This window comes from Symsagittifera roscoffensis, chromosome 4 (genome assembly GCF_963678635.1).
Source record: "Symsagittifera roscoffensis chromosome 4, txSymRosc1.1, whole genome shotgun sequence".
Lineage (NCBI taxonomy): Eukaryota > Metazoa > Xenacoelomorpha > Acoela > Convolutidae > Symsagittifera > Symsagittifera roscoffensis.
This window is the reverse complement of record NC_087065.1, coordinates 43,195,429-43,213,934: the sequence shown is the minus strand read 5'-3', so window position 1 is coordinate 43,213,934 and position 18,506 is coordinate 43,195,429.

The window sequence follows — 18,506 nt, the reverse complement described above, 5'->3', positions numbered from 1 at the left end:
AGATGGATTACAGTGGAGTATGAGAAAGATATGCAAAGAAAAGTTACGACGATCATCTCATGCTCAAAAAGATAAGAAGTTTATCTTCTTGACTGCTAATTGCTTGATCAGTTAAACATAACAAGATTGGAAAAAAGGATGAAAGTTTATTCAACACAGAGGCGGAGCTGAGCTTCGCAATACTTGCAGCTCAAAACAAAAAAATCCTTAAGTCGAAAAAAAATATTGAAAATAACGAAAAAACTACATCTATCAAACTGAATTAAAAATTCACACTCACCCTCGAAACACAAAAACATATATCGTTTTTTGGTACTCAAATGCAACAAAATGAGGGCACTCAGCCGAAACAATACAGCCTAAAACCTATTTAAACAAAAAACAAAAATTAAAAACAGCCGAAAACCAAAAAAAATTATGACTAGAAAAGTCAATAAAAACTCGATTTACCAATACGAACTATTAAGTCTACCTCACCCTCAAAACACTAAAAAAAAATTTGTTTTCGCTTGTCGAAAGAAGCATTATGAGGAACTTAAGCCGATATTATTTCGGCCGCAACCTATCAAACAGAACAAAAAGGAAAAAAACAAAAAGCCTTAAACGTACTGTTGCCACAAAACTATAACAATCTACAACGTTTCAAACGGGTCATTAACTGTTCTAGATTGTTTCAGAACTTTTGTATAACTGTAAAAACAGCACCAAAGGTTTAGTATATTTAATCAAAAACTACTCAATATCTTTAAATTATCAAGTTCTTGAAAGCTTCAAAACTTTAAATTCTTACCCATGCTTGCTGATTGGTTTGAAAAAAGTAAATTTAAGAACAAAAATTAATTTAGCTACGTTTCGTAAAAAAGCAGGTACCTCCAATACACAAGAGTGATTCAAAAAACCAACCCTGGACAACGTCAGACAAGTGATAACTCTATGTATACCAAATAATTTGAATAAAAAAAACATTCAACTTAAACTGCACAGGTTGAAAACCTGATTCTGATACAAAACACACCCTTATTTGGTCTGGAAAGTTGAGAATGCCCATTTTTGTCAGATTACAGCACAATTTAAAAAAGTCCCACTTTTTCCAAACTCTTTATATACTTCCTTCCCAATGTTTAGAGAACACTCCAAAAAGTGAATCTAAAAGCTAGATTTTTTATCGGAAAGATATAGTTCGAACTAACTGACTTTTTTGTTAGATAAATCAGTTTACGCTCTAACTAACGAAATAAAAGGTTTAACAATCCTCAAAAAATGTTTCTTTAAATCTTTAAATTTAAATCACCAAAAAAGTTTTAAATTCGTCAAATGGATAAAAGAGGAGTATGATGGATAAAAGCGGAGTATGAGAAAGAAATGCAGACAATGAAAAGTTAAGACGATCACTCATGCTCAAAAAGCTAAGAAGTTTATCTTCTTGACTGCTAATTGCTTGATCAGTATCACATAACAAGATTGGAAAAAGGCTGAAATTAAATTCAACACTGAGGCGAAGCTGCGCGTTGCACTAATTGCGGTTCAAAACAAAAAAAACCTTCAAAAAAAAATTGAAAAAACTAGATCTATCAAACAGAATTTAAAACTCACACTCACCCTCGAAACACAAAAACATATGTTTTTTGGTAGTCAAAAGTAACAAAATGAGGGCACTAAGGCGATGCAATATAGGCCAACACCTTTTTAAACAAAAAAAAACAGAAAAATTGAAAAAAGCCGAAAACCAAAAAAATTATGACAAAAAAATTAATAAAAACTAGATTTACCAATATGAATTTTCAAGTCCCCTCACCCTCAAAATTCTCTTTTCGCTCGTCAAAAGAAGCAAAGTGAGGAACTTAAGCCGATATTATCTTTGAATCTTACTGAGTCTAAATTTACCATATCATTTTGAACATTCCGTGAACAAAGTTATTTACGGGTAAAAAAAAACTGGTACCAGGTTGCAATACCTTTGCTTGTTGAAAGGGTGAAAAAGTACAGAGACAAACATTGCTGAATGATTATGAACAAATGAGAAACTAAATTATTCGGATAAAACGTAATAGTTTTATTTTCTAATTTTCTGCCTGAGTGAATTAATTTCAGCAGCAACTGGGAAGTAGCACTCACCGAAATCACATACCTTTTACACCAAGAAATTAGCGAGACGACAGGAAAAAAATATAACGGAAAATAACCGAGAGAAGATGAGCAGACAAACTTCACAACAGAAACGTCTGACTTGTGTCAAAAGCAAGGTCTAAAATTTGGGAGCAGTATTTCTTATGGTACAAAGTAGAACCATTTTATCCATATGATAGTGGTAAAATTCGTGCTTTCCTTGAGCACTCAAACAATGGAGTATAGTTTAGTTTGTGAAACTAAGTCAAAACTACTACAATCTTTCGCAAATACGCAGCGTATCAAAAACAATGTGTTGAGCTGATTGCAGACTGTTGACTCAAAAGTTTTTAAGAAACCCCAGTACACAAAGTTTATCAGGACTAATTTCACAGCATTCAAATCGAAATTCGCGATATACAGGGAGCACTCATACCTTTATCAAGTGCTGAAACTGCAACACTAACACTACAATTTACGAACACTAACACTACTATGAAGTCCACCTCACCCTCAAAAAACACATGAAGTTTTCTTTTCGCTTGTCAAAGAAGCAATATGAGGAACTTACGCCGATAATAATTGGGCTGCAACCTATCAAACAACAAAAAGGAAAAAAATCAAAAAGCCGTATACAAATTGTTGCCATAAAAACTATAACGTTCTACAACGTTTCAAATAAACGAGTCACTACCTGTTCTAGAGTGTTTCAGAACTTTCATATAGCTATAAAATTAGCACCAAAGGTTTAGCTTATTTAATTAAATAATACTGATTAACTTTGAACTATCAAGTTCTTCAAAGCTTCAAAACTTTAAATTCTTACCCATGCTTGTTGATTAGTTTGAACGAGGTAACTTTAAACACAAAAATTAATCGAGCTATGCTTGGTAAAAAAGTAGGTTCCTTCAATACGCGAGAAGGATTCAGATAAACAATCGTGGACAAATTAGTCTGACTAGTGAGAATTCTATGTATACCAAATAATTGCAAAAAAAACATTCAACTTAAACTGCACAGCTTGAGAATCTGAGCCTGATGCAAAACACACCCTTATGCGGTCTGGAAAATTGAGAAAATCCATTTTTGTCAGAATACGGCACAATTTAAAAATCTTAAACAATTCCCTTACAATGTTTAAACAAGACTCCATAAATTGAATCTATATGCTAGATTTTTTTTATCGGAAAGATATAAATTTAAATGGATGACTTTTTTTGTTAGATAAATCAGTTTACGCTCTAGCTATTGTGTTGGAACTGTAACACAAACACTACAATTTGGTTTAGTCTCAGACGTTAATTGTGAACAAAAATTTGTTTTTGTACAGATCTTATATGACATAAGTAAAACAAATTCATTGCTTTTCACTTCGCTACACTTAAATGTAACCAGCCACTTCATTAGTCGCTTTTGAGTAGAAATGTCCATAGATTCAGACACTGTATACCTCGCAAAAATTGCCGCAAGTCTTACGTAAATTGAAAATAGTCGATTAGCAGCTTGGGCTGATAGTATGAATTCTGGATAGTATGAATTCTGATGGTATGAACAAGACTCCATAAATTGAATCTATATGCTAGATTTTTTTTATCGGAAAGATATAAATTTAAATGGATGACTTTTTTTGTTAGACAAATCAGTTTACGCTCTAGCTATCGTTTAGCTTAAACAATCCTCAAAAATTGTTTCTTTAAATCTTTAAGTTTAATTCACTGAAAAAAATTAAAATTCAACGAACATGATGGATAAAAGTGGAACGAATATAAGAAAGAAATGCAGACAATGAAAAAATACGACGATCATCTCATGCTCAAACAGCTAAGGAAATTAGCTTCTTGAGTGCTAAATGCTTGAGCAGTATAACATAACAAGATTGCAAAAAGGGTGGAATTACATTCAACACAGAGGCGAAGCTGCGCTTTGAACTACTTGAGGTTCAAAACAAAAAAACCTTAAGTCGAAAAAACTAGACTATCAAACAGAATTTAAAAATCACACTCACCCTCGAAACACAAAAAAACATATATCGTTTTTTGGTAATCAAAAGCAACAAAATGAGGGCACTATGCCGATTCAATGATGGCCAACACTTAATCAAACAAAAAAAATTAAAAAAGCCCAAAACCAAAAAAAAACATTGTCTAAAAAAGTTTAAAAAAAAACTATATTTATCAATATGAATTAGTAAATCCCCTCGCCCTCGAACACACAAAATTCTCTTTAAGCCGATACAAAAAGCCAAAATCAACTGGGCAGATTGAAGGTTTCAATCCAAAAATATACATATATATCTATATATATATATATATATATATATATATATATATATATATATATATACTAAGTTTAAGTCAGTAATACAACAAATAGCAGAAAAAACCAAAACACTAAAAGCAATTACTTATTACTTTGCGCACAGCAAAGAGAATTAATTCAATAATGTGAAAACTAAGCCGACAAAACAAAACCAGAGAATTAATCATCCAAAAATTTTTTAGAACGGAAACTTTCCAATTTGAAAAACAGGTGATGTCGGAATCAAACAAAAGACTTTTGCCATGCCAGAAGTAGTTGCTACCTTCAGAACAATTATGCCGGAGGCGCAGAGAAATAAGAACTTGAAACTGAGTCTAAATTTACTAATTCATTTTGAACATTCCGTGAACAAAACTAAATACGGGTAAAAAAAACGTGTACCCGATTGCAATACCCTTGCTTGTTGAAAGGGTGAAATAATACACAGACAAAAATTGTGGATTTTGCTGAAATTTTTGAATAGTTTTTCCGCCTGTTCTTAAAATCGAAAAACGTAGTTGAAAATTGCTAAAACACCAAAAATTCTAAGCATAATAATTTGGAAATTTTTATTCTTCATTTTTTCAAAAAGACTCCCAAAAAAATTGACTTTTGAAAAAAATTGATTTCTGCAACCAAAAATTTTTGAAAAGATAGAAAAAGTTGAAAAGAAAGCTTTTGTTTTCACTTTAATTCGGAAATTTTCCCAAACCAAAATAACAGTAATTGATCGTTTTTGGTCATAATAATATCTAAACAGATTAAATTTTTTTAAAACTTAAATTTTTTACCTGACATTAACAGATCAAGTAAATAAATTTTCAAAATAAGCTGCCAACTATCAATTGTGCTGACAATGACTTTCTTCATTGAGATACTGTCAAACGCTGAATCATTATGAACAAAGGAGTTGAGCTCATTAGAATGTTGACTCAAATTTTTTTACGGGATCCCAATAGAGAAAATCCAAAAGGACTAATTTCACAAATTCAAATCGAAAATCGTGATATATAAGGAGCACTCATTCCTCTAGCAAGTGTTGGAACTGTAACACAAACACTACAATTTGGCTTAGTCTCAGACGTTAATTGTGAACAAAAATTTGTTTTTGTACAGATCTTATATGACATAAGTAAAACAAATTCATTGCTTTTCACTTCGCTACACTTAAATGTAACCAGCCACTTCATTAGTCGCTTTTGAGTAGAAATTTCCATAGATTCAGACATCATATACCTCGCAAAAATTGGCGCAAGTCTTAAGTAAATTGAAAATAGTCGATTAGCAGCTTGGGCTGATAGTATGAATTCTGGCCACGATCGAGTGAGTTGTAATTTTGGGTTGCTAATAAAGATCATTGAAAGATTCATGGCGAAAAAATCAATGATTAGCTTTCCATGAGAACACGACTTTGAGATCTTTTTGTCAAATGTGGACGCCTATCATGTTTCTTTACGTCATTATCAAATAACTAAGGATCAATTTCATACAAATAACCTTTAGTAGCCGGTTTAGTTATGACACAGCTCTCAGTATGACGCATCTAATCCGCAAGAAAAACTTTAAGATCGTTTATATAATTAGAAGTGTGGATAACTTCAAAGTTCAAAATAAAATCGCCCCGGAAAAAAACGAGTGTTAAGTTTTTTTACAGAGCGCAACTTTACAATGCATCTGTTGACTCGATCGTTCATTGTCTGAACGACATCTAGCATTTTTTCGACATAGCGCCAGATCCATTCATCTTCCGAATAATTCACTCACAGCGGTTTCAACGATCTGATCGCCTTTTTGCTATAACGCTTTTAAATAAATGAAAAGTTTCATTTTTCATAGATGTGCAAAGAGTATTGAATGATACCTCAAAACAATTTTTCCTACTCTGTTCAAAATTTGTTTGGTGTGTTGGGTGAATCAAAAACTATCGTATTAAAAACTTCCTGTTTCTGTTGGGCGGTGTTTGATTTCATCGTCTGTACTCAAAATAAGCAAGCTAAAACATCAACGCGAACCAAAAAAACCGTTCCTCCGTTTGGGAGAGCAAAATTCAGCCGAACTTCACTTAAATCAAGAGCAAGCACTGGTAGTCAATTTTTGAAGCATCTGTAATATTTCCCGTAGTGCCATCAGCTACCAAACTATTTCCGTCATATTTTAGTGTTGCTTCGATTTTCAGCTTCAAACTCTGCTATTCTAAAACGTTGCGATCGGTATTCGAAAAAACATCAAACAAAAGAGCATCATCGGAAGTGATGCGAAGTTTCTCTTATTCATATGAAATGTCACCAGTACTGAGGGCCTTTTAAAAATGTCAAAGATTGGGTGATGTGCTGCCTTGAGATTTTCCATTTCTATTGGGGAAGGTTTTTGAAAATATCAGGTTATCTTTTTGTCGGCTTGTATTTTTTTTGCTGTGAATGATTGACTAATTCGAGACACTGTTTTTTTACTTACGGTACTCCGCCCATTTTTTTTGCTGTTCATCTGGCGGCTCATTTGAACCTCTTTTCACGCTCGTCAATCCTTCCATTATATCCATAATTTCTGACAATACCTTTACACCAAATGCTTTGCCAATTCGTTTGGTGGATGATATATAACATACTTGCAGACAAATGAAATTTCATTGCGAGCTGCCGTGAGAGCTAGTTATCCAAGACAACGGACAACTGCCACTTTGTCTCGCATGACCGCAAAAACATTGGTTTAAAGCTTGTTGCTGATGATAGCGACCGTTGATAATGAAATTTTTCCATAAAAATAATTAAAAACTTGATATTTTCATTATATCATCTTCAAAAAAATTTCCATTCAACGCTTCAGTTTTCCATTCAACGCTTCCAGTAGATTGTATGCAGGCGGTGAAGTTGAAAACCTCCTGACAGTTTTATAAATCTCATCAACGAACTGCTGATGGAAGCCTTAATGAAGAGGTGTGTCCTTTGATGCCTTACGGCCGTTATCATGTAGCTGGAAATGTTGTTAGGTTTGAAATAAGTTTAGAATTTTATTTGGCTCTCAAATTTAACTTCTTTTCTGTCAAATTGGAGGGCGCCAAACAATGAATCTGTTGACTCGATGGAACAATGGCTGAACGAAATCTTGCATTTTGCCGACATAGCACCAGATCCAGTCAGCTTCCAAATATTTCATTGAAAGCATTTTCAACAATCTGATTGCCCTTTCTGCTATAACGCTTTTAAATCTCCACTGATAATGTGATAAATTTCATTTTTCATGGATGAGAAAAGTATTCAATGACTCCAAAAAATTCCTACTCTGTCCAAAATTTGTCGGTGTGTTGGTGAATCAAAAACGATCGTGGTAAAAGCTTCCTCTGCTTGTTGAGTAGCGTTTCATTGCATTGTCTGTACACAAACCAAACGAGGTAGAACATCAACGCAAACCAAAAAAGAATTTTTCAATCATTTGGGAGAGCAATTTACACCCAAACTTCGTTTTTATCAAGAGCAAGCACTGGATTTCGTGCATTTGAATGTTATTTTCCAATATAAAATTAGTGTAGGCAGCCTTGTTTCATGAAAAATAAAACGCTTGTTCAAATATGTAGATTGCTTCAATTTTTTTGAAACCATAACTGCTGGGCCATTTGTTTCTCCAAAAAGATAAACGCCATTTTGGCTTTGTTTTTTTGACGCCATTTTATTTGCGGAACTAGCGCCACGTGAGGGCATCACTGCATCCAGAACACTCTTCAGAACTTAACATCATCAACACCACTATTATAACTTCTTTTTTGGGCTAAACATCTGGATTCAGTTTGTCAACTAATATATCGAGCTTACCATGGATTTTTCAGGTTTGTTGTGCTGCAGCTGTTGATTTGAAATCAATTTTTCGGCAATTTCCGATCTTTGTAACAGTAAAAACGGTACTCTGAAGGTGACGAATCTTTTGAAAATTTGTTTCGAAGTCTATGCAGGATTGAACTGACAGATACATAAAGGTTTTCAAATTGAATTCGCATCAGTCTTGGCACTGAGATAATCGAACACTTCCTTCAAAGTCAAACGACTGCGTGTCTGAGTGGTTTTTGCTCCACAAACAACTGACTGCTATAAAATAGATACCTCCTCGGGAACATTTACATTCTGCTCCTCCTGTTGACTATTTTGTGAAGCTGAGAAACTGAATGATGGGTTGATTTCTTATTGCTGTGTAGAAACTGCAGAGCTCGGGTTTGACTTGGGAAAGTTAGAGGCTTGTGCGTGCACCCAGAAAAAATTGAACGCTGATACGTTGTGTGGGTTGTTAGAACTAATTTTTGCGACACCATTTTTTTTAGATAGCGCAATACTGCCGGACAAACAAACTCAAGATCTACTAAAACTTTCGAAATAAAATTGCATGTCTTTCTGCTATTGAAATTGATTTTAAAATGATAAATTTAAAAAGCGCTCTGTTATGTTCAATTTGGCATTGCCACACTCCTGAAACACTTCCTAATAAGGACTTCTCTACTGCCTCTGACAAAAAAAATAATTGTCACAGTATTTGATTTTATTTTTTATTTTTTTTCCCTAACGAATTTTCTCAGCATAAAGACTTGTTGTGAACTCATCGCAAATACTAGTTGTTTTTTGCTAGAAAACTGGATAAATAAAAAAACAAAAATTTGAACTCTAGTGGAAGCCGACAAGTGTCGGCGTCAAATGATCTACCATTAAATGTCTAAAAAGTTCTGATGTAGCTTCTTTGTAGCATTCAATCCCAAGCTTTGACACTACCATGTGTTCAGCAGTAGAGAAAATTGGTTTTCAGCTCACAGGAACATGAACAAAATTAAATGAGTCAATTGCAGCTGCATTTCTCAGCCATATGGGCTTTTGTTAAACAATATGTATTTCATATAAATCACATGTAAATTTTCAAATCGCCGAGCCGTAACTATTTTTGTTAATTCATTGAAAATCGAAATTTCCCGTATAAAATCATCAAAAATCGAAAACCTTTTCATTTTAATTTTGGTTAATCAAATCAGAATTCACTCCCTGTGTAAACTCAATGGTGGGAACAATTTTTCGGATTTTGTCATACAATGGTTGCAAAAACCGATAAAAGAAATGATTGAATCATACATTGAATCAAATAAATTTTAGTTAAGCATAATTTTATAATATTAAAATTAATAATTTTAATTTTATAATTTCATGGGTCCGACCAAACACATGGAGAGTCTATCATTTGATCAAGCTCTTCCATATTTTGAAGTTAGGCAGTATGCAACCTATTAAACTTGTTGATTAAGCTACCCACAGTGTGTTTGCTTCTAATTTAAAGCTTCTAATTTAGAGTGAAAGCTTCTAATTTAAAATTCTAACAAACTTAAAGAAAAATTAACCGTAAAAAAAAGACAAATAATTACTAGGAACGTTGTTAACAGAATCCGAGGTTTTCTTTCTTCGTTTGGATTTTATTCTAAGCAAAATTTATTCCTTCTGAAAAATCAACAGTTAACATTGCCGCTTTTTTTTAAAAAAAAAAGTCAAATCAGAATACAACCTCTCAAAACTAAGCCACATTTTATAAAAGCACAACGACTTGAAAGACTTTTGCGCTCAACGAGTTAACATCTACAGTCTTTTTCCAACTGTTTTCCACTTCTCAAAGTCTCCAGCTTCGCACAACCAGGTTGATTCAAATCTTGGAAATAGGATATAGAGAGAATCTGCTGTAGAAAAATGCTTTTTTCTTGTCCTTAAGCGTAATAATTTCATATTGATTTAATTTCGCTGTGTAGGGAATACCACCATCGTTCCACCTGATTTTTACCAATTGTTAGTAAATCACATGCTTTGTCTTTCTTCCCGTTGTGTGCAATGATCAAAGTGTTGTCGGGGCTGTAAGACCAAATTCATCATAAAAAACGGTGGACATCTTGCAATTTCTATGATAAATCTTCCATGACAAATTTCCACGTCATGAGGAGCCAAAACTCGAATAGGGTTTTTTGTTTTTTCCTCCACTCCTCAATCCGGCCGCTGCGTCCCAGAGCTAAAAAGAAATTAAAAGAAATTGAATCGAATAATAAAGCATCATATGAATCATACACACATACATACAGTTAATGCTTATACAGTTAGTCATAGTTTACACTTTTTAAATGTGTTTCTTCTTCTGTTGGTGGAGCAGTCAAACCGAATGGATCAACCACAGACTCATCCATCAACCCGTAGTTGTTGGAGGCTCTTGTTGTTGACATTGCAGCTGGCGTTGAGTGAATGTCTCAGACAACTCCTTCAGGTCGCTCATTCTCAAGTCGATATGTTGGCAGTTAAGGTTGTCAGTGAGCGCTTGATGTTGGCAGTGGGAGCTTTATAAACACAAAGCTACCGCCACCGTTTTCGCCCCCAGTCTCATTTCGTTTTGCTTCAGGACTGTTGTTTTGCAGATCAGTAACATAATACACAGATGCAAAGCTGCTCTTCGCAAACACAAGCGTAAAAATAAGGCTCGAAATAGTGATAAAAAATGCAGCGACGTATCGGATTCAAACCTCCAACCTATGGCAATCTAGAAAAAAAAACGAGTCTCACGCACTTACATCTGAGCCATGGACGCTTACTCTATCACCAACGCTAGGCAAAACAGAGTCGAGAACAAATGCTTTGAAATTTCAAAAACTACGGATCAGGATTATAGCAAAAACGCACACAAGTGAAAACTTTTTTTTTGGATTAGAAAAAAGGTTCGTACTAGAACGCTAACTGCTCGCTAGCGCGATAAAAGCTCACATCCTGCCCAGAATTGTGGGTATGCTATAAATTCAAAGGATAAGCAATAACATTCAAATTGTCTTATACTATTTCATTCATTGCTCCATTTCTGTCACCTTCAGGGTCAAGCGTTTTCACCAATCTCAAGGTAATGCCTTGAAGCTGATTGAAAATTTTTTCGAGATAGCATAATAAAGAAATAGAGTGAAACCTGTCCAGAGTGAAGGGTCGGTAAGTAAATTTTAACGGTAGTTTAACAGTGACTGAGTGTTTATAGTAGTAATAGAGAAGCAGCTGAGCAGGAGAACAAAAGTGAAGAAAAATATGGCTACAGTTATTTTGAATTCCGATAAGGCGCAAGTTTTACCATTAATTGTAATTGTGCCAAGACTTCCAAGAAAAAGGTGGCAATAACAAGAAAAACGTCGCAAGACTTAGTAGACATGGTAACTTTTGAGAATTACTGAGAAATGGTGAGTTAACACTATATTTTAAGCTTCAACACTGGACCCCAATAGCTGGCCCGGACATTCTATTGCAATTTTAAGATTCACTTGGGTCTCTCGCAGCAGTTTTTTTCTGCCTCGAAATCAAATCTTTCTTCAAAATGTCTCCGGTTAAGCATGGAAACTTCTCATTTATTTTTAGTTTGCTGCCGAAGTTACAGGTATTGAGGCCATTTATTCAATTAATTATGACAATAAAAGTTTCATAAAACGTCTGGATACTTTATTAACCTCCTATCGTTCTTCCTATAATCGTTTTCCGCATAGGATCATATGATGTAGACAATTGCCTAGTGTTGCTTTTATTTCCAGTTTTCTTCAATCATGTGGAAAAGTTGTGACAGAGTAACCTAATAGGTAACATGTCTTGTTTCATCAAAGCCAACGCTTACGGGTTAACTTGCGAAACATAAGAAAAATCATTCGCAAAGAAGTTCAATCTGAAACGACACATGATAACAAATGCTAAAAATTTCGAACAGACGCAATGCGAAACTTATTTAGAACACGGATGAAGAAGACCGTCATACACCAGAACCCACGATATAATCCTTCCAAAATTAAAACAAGATCTTTTCAAATAACCGTCTAATTCGACATGGGAAAGTCGACAATAAGACTTAAACTCAGCCCGAATAAAATGTAGCATATGTCAGCAACAGTTGCATACCCAATCCAATCTAATCCGTTTTGTTATATCTTATGCCAATGGTAAGTACAAACGCAATTTATAGCAGAATGCGTTTTTCAACAGAAGCCCACGGAAAATGAAACTTTAGAAAGTACGAGCTCATAAAGCTGTAAAATTCCAACGAACATGCCCAGTTTGTGATAAAAAGTATGAAGGTGTCTAAAAACAACAACAACTCATTGGGGATAATCATGAAAACGATCGAATTGAAACAAAAAGACATTTTTCGGAAATACTTTTTGGAGATGATGAGTCAGTTGCGGATATTGTTCGCCCAAAGTGATTTTGACAAAAGAAAAATGTTTGGATACAGCTTTTAAAGTTGAATCGGGTGCCCAAAATCAGTGTATATTTTTGATCACTACATTTTTGATCACTACAGCAAAACACCGATAGCACGGAGTATCCTTGCTATTACCCCAGTGAAAACATTGCATTTTAACCACAGCCAAAAAGCATTGAGAACAAACCAATTTGAAATTCTGAAACGTGATATATTGAATACAGATGTAAAAAATGAGCAAGCTATATGTCCAGATAGTACTAAATGAACGTTTTACGGTCTGTATTTTGTAACTGTTTCGGCCACTCATGTGACTACCAATTGGAGTAAGTGACGGCAATAATTATGATACTCAATTTTTTTAAATAAATGTAGTTCAGCAGCATGGATACTTGAAAAAGTCAGGCAAGAGTTCCTTATCATGACAACTTATGCGATTTCAGAGCACTGGCTGCTTTTCAGTCGAAATGAAATGAATATCTTGCAGAGTGAACTCATGAATTCTTTCGTTAAAACAACAAAAAAGAAACATTAATTTTTTCGATGTAGCCAACAATTAATTTGAGAATTTGAGATCCTTTTTGAACGTTATTTTTCTCTACGCTAATGAAAACGATAGCGATGTGGGTTCCTTATCTGCAAAAATGACTTATCGCAGTCAGAGCGAAAATAACCGAACTAGTTTTCTTGCAGTTTCAAATAACATTAGTCTGATCCGCAAACTGAACATGTTTTTCAAGATTTAACTCTGTTCTAATTTTGTTACTCTGTTGCAAAAGGCTCAAAACTCAAAAAGCATTACAAAAATGTGATAATGAAAGAAGACATGTATAGCCAGAAGGGAAGTAGTGCAAGCCCATCAACTTTCGATGAAATCAATTTATTTGGTACTAGCGCATGAGTCGCACTTACAGAGCTTCAAATAGGTCGTTGAACGTAAGATTTTCCTAAAATATGTACTAAAATAGCGATTATTAATTCAACCGTGAAAACAAACTAAGCTCATCTATGAGAGGTCTCTATTTCATAAAAAACGCCATATCTCGAAAACCAAAATGAATCGAGCAGCTAAAATTAGAGGGCGGATTTGCTACCCTATATTGTTCCCTGACGCTTCCCACCATAGGTTTAAGAATTTCAATTTCTACTACTAAATTTAAAAACTAAGTTTTTGAAAAAATAATGAGAAACGATATATCTCAGAAACAAGCAAGATTTGAGCAGCAACAGTTACAGACAAAATTTGTACCCTGTCAGCACATCCTGAATATACGCCAACAGGACCCCACCAGTAGGGTTGAGAATTTCAGGTTCGGTTTTTTACATCAGTTTTTTTAAACAAAATCTGGAAAAATCATAAACACGTCATATCTCGATTACGAAAGTGAGTTGAGCAGTCATAACTGGACGCCGAATTCGCAACCCCTGAGTGTACACTCACAGCACCTCGCGTAAGGGTTGAGAATTTCAAGTTCTGTTTTTTGAAGTAAAGTTTTTTTAAAAAAATCATATAGAAAGCCATTACTCATACTTCAAAAAAGGAAAAATCATGCTTGATGCATGCTGTGAATCATGTTCTTTTGTGAGTTTCTGGGTTGCTACCTCATCGCACACGTTTGTCTTCCTATAGAGTAACTTTAGTGATAAAAATTTTCTTAACATTGATATATTCAGTGATGGAGTTGAATGATTTTTGTTCGTATGATGCACAGCGCAAAAGGTTTCTTGGGTCTCATAGTATCATACAAAATGTATTTTTTGTATTTCTGTAAAAAGCTAGTCTTTGAAATCTATCGAAAAGCTTTTTGAATCGGATATATCGATCCTTAAGTATTAATTTGTACTAGGTTGACGGTTTACTCGGTAATTGAGATGAGTTTATGGGCGAGTTCATACAATTGCTACCAAGAGGTGAGTTACATGGTCTTGATTTGGTCGATATTCATTTACCGGATCATCTGAAAGAATACTTCGAGGAGTTACCACCAACTTTCAAAAACACGACAGTAAAAAGTAGTGAGCTCGACAGAAATATAAAACAATTTTATCATGCTAAAACCTCTTTTCAAGTAGAGTCACAGAGCTGATTTCAAATATTTGAAAAGAATTGTAGAAATACCAAAAAATCCACCCAAAACTAATAGGAAAAAAGCCGACAGAATAAAAGCCGACATTTAATAAGCTGAAAAACAGCCGAAATAATTTCAGTATAAAATTCAGATGAAAAGATCTTGCATCTGCCATGCAAGCTCTAACCCTATCTACGCAAACCATGTAAGTTGCATATTTGTATAATTAACACTTCCAACTACCTTCTAAATGTACCATCCTGTGAACAAATTCAATTCAGGAAAAAAGTCAAGTACCCGGTTGCAATAGATTTGCTTGTGGCAACAGTAAAAACAAAAAATTGAGCAGTCAGATTTCGATTCTAGATTAGCAATCCCAGAGAGACAGCGCACTTTTACAGAATTGTTAATCTCATATTCTGCTAATCTCATATTAAATGTAGCGAAAGTTTTTTTAAACGTTTCAGTTGCGAGAATAGAGGAAAATCTGTAGAGTTGAAGCATTCGCGCTCCAAGAGGTGTATGGTCGGTGCAAACGAATATAACCTAGAAAGTTTGCATTATATATTTCGTTTAAACAAAATCTTTTCACAGAGAATATTTAACAGAAGCCAGGCTGGGCTTCGCAAACGCTATTGAAAAAACAACAAAAAATTTCTATAAAAAGAAACAAGAAAAAAATAGAATCCTCAAATAAGTAAAACATTTGGTGCGTGTCGGATTCGAATCTGCGACCGGGAGTCTCTCTCGGCCACGGACGCTTAACGATCGTCAAAAGCTCGCCACAAACAAAGCTGACAACAGATGCCAAAAAATTCTTGAGCTTCAGATGGTGATTAAAGCAAAAGAGCCAACAAATGAACACAATTATTTGCGAGTTAGGTTGGAAAATAGTAGAGTCATAGTAATACTACATTCGTTAGTGCAAAATGTTGACTTCAGTAACAAAATCTTCAAATGTTGCAACTTCCTAATTATGTGTCAGAGGAAACTCTATTTAAATAGGGTATAGACAGATAGATTACAGGTTTTTTAACACTCTAGAAAACAGTATCATGTTGAAAAAACATTCTGGTAAAACGCAAAGAGTCACTAGAATAGCTAGTAACCGTGCGAGTAGGTCAGAACAGAACAAATGAGTGCTTAGGACAGAACAGGACAAATGAGTGCTTAAATGGGAGTCAACTTTCAAATATGTTTGGGTTAAGTAGCAAAATTTGACTATAGCCGATAAAAGTAACTATAGTGAAGCCAAAAAAACAGCAATCGAAGGAACTCGATAGCAAAGAAGTAAGATCAAGATTAAAAACAGAGGCGAAACTCCGCTCCGCAAAGACTTGCGAGAACACGGCCAAAAAGCAGCTCTATCAAGTAACTCGATAGCAAAGAAGTAAGATCAAGATTAAAAACAGAGGCGAAGCTCCGCTCCGCAAAGACTTGCGAGAACACGGCCAAAAAGCAGCTCTATAACCTAACCACTCACTCTAACCACTGAAACTACCTAACCTAACTTACCTAACCAACCTCTGAAACTCCGCACTAACCACTCAGCAACGGATGCTTGAAGTCCCCAAAAACTAGCCACCAGTAACGCAGCTACATATGCTAATAATTTGCCAAAAATTGACAATGCGATGCAGCAGAAGTAGAATCAAATACAAAAAGACACAATTTTGCAGGTAAAAAACTGGAAAGCATAAAGCCAATTCATGTCTAAAACATGCATTTCAAAAAAATTGCGAGAAATTTGGAAACTAATTACAACTGAGGATAAACTACTTTAATTAACGGAAATAGATGACCAACACAATTGCCAAATCAAAATTGTAAAAAGCAATAAATTAAATACAAATTACTCTGCTGGATTCAAAAACAAGAAAAGCTGGCTGCTTGGCCAAAAGCATAGAATGCTCCGACCACAATCTAAAAAAAGCACTAAAAAGATCTTTTCTTTGTATTCCTCAAATAACGCCATTAATCATGCGTGGTGTCATGATAAAACAATCGACAACAGTTGTCAGTAAAAAAATTTTTTTAAAAAGTTCGTAAATGTTTTTTTTTGCACCAATTATCCAATTATTTAATATTTTTAGGCAATTGCTTATTGCCAAGGAAGCGCAAAATGAAGCTTCGAAAAATAACTTCACTTCAAAAAAATCAGGTTTCCGTAGCCTGAATGATCATTTACCTAAAAACGAACATTAATCAATCGCTTTACTTGTTCAAAACTGTTTTAAAGCTGAAAAGCTCCAAACCAAATTTTCACAACACTGGGTCAATTTTTTGAAATAATTTAGATGTCGTTCGAATCACGACTAAAAGACCTTTAATGTTATATCGCTCGATTCATTCCGATGATTACTTCTGGTATGTTGCGTGGAAAACAGAAAACAACTCTATAAACATAGCCATTAGACAATTGGAAGAGGATCAACCAACAAAAGCAAACAATAACAAAAAAAGGAACAAGCAAATTTTTCTATACGTTTTCCCATTTAGAAAAATTTGATCAAAATTTAATTTTTTTATTCCGTTGGAAGTTCGGAAAATTAAAGTCCTTCTCGGAAAATTAAAGTCAAGTTATTCGTAATTTTTACCTTTTTATTGTTCTATAGTGGAGTTTGAACTGAACATATCAAGAAAATTGCCATGACTTATACAAGTGACAACAACTTCGTTCTTTTGCACTTAAAAAATAAGCACGAAAGCCATAAACAATTTCTCCTCGAGGACAAGAAAATTGCGCGTTCAACCAGCTATAACTATTACATTTTACTCTGCCTAGATTCAAAACTTATTAACGAAGCTGAATTTCGTCAAACAAAGCAAAGAAATATGAAAAGAAATATAAAAAGGAGCTCCACAATCTAAGTGCCAGAGGCGAAACTGCACTTCGTAATAAGAAACAAACTGACACACAGGATTCTTAGAATGCAAAAAATCTATCTGATTAGCACTAATTTACGCGACTTAGGATTAAAAATGAGCGCGTAGTATCACAAGCGTTTGGTTAAGTAAGAAGTCAAAAACAATTCATGAAAGATAGAAAGCATTGAAAAAAAAATGCTGAGATTACGGGAATCAAACCTCTGTTACATAGTTACACGTCTTATGATAAAAAAATTTTCTTGACTTGTTTTTTATTCCCCGCTTTTTATTCTCGACACTGTAAATAAGCAGTTATAGCTCATTTTATTGCGATAGCGCGTCAACTTCGTAATAAAATTTAATGTGAAGTGACTTGCGTATTTCAAAACTGTCTGGTAAAAAAAAAATGCAAGTTTTCATTCAAACGGATGATCTTCGGAATAATGTTATGGAAGAAATACTTCTGAGACATTTAGATAACACCCAGAGAAAAGAAGTTCGCCAGTTGTATGTACTCAGCTTTCACAAAATCACCAGGCATTAGTATAATGAATCTTTAGCTCATTCTTAAAATTATGCGTAGTTTTTTTAACCTGAATACAGTCTGAGCAAGGAAAAATTTGAGCAAGGAAAGGACTGTTTGCTTTTTTCAACACTAAATCAGATGCATTCGAGTGTCGTAATATATTGAAGCAATTCACTTTCAATTTAAACTGCTTCAAAAAACTTTCGGCGTCAATAAAATCGGGCCAAAATTTTGGCTCTTCAAACTTGTTGTGGTTGACCCTTCATACAAACCAGGAATATCATCCAAAGTATCCAAAATTTGGGAACACATTACTCAAAATTAAACCATCAAACTTTGATGGTGAAAGTTAAAAACAGCCTGGCATTATAAAAACCCTTGCAATTAGGATTTCATCTTATTAGGTGCATCAGCGAAAAACA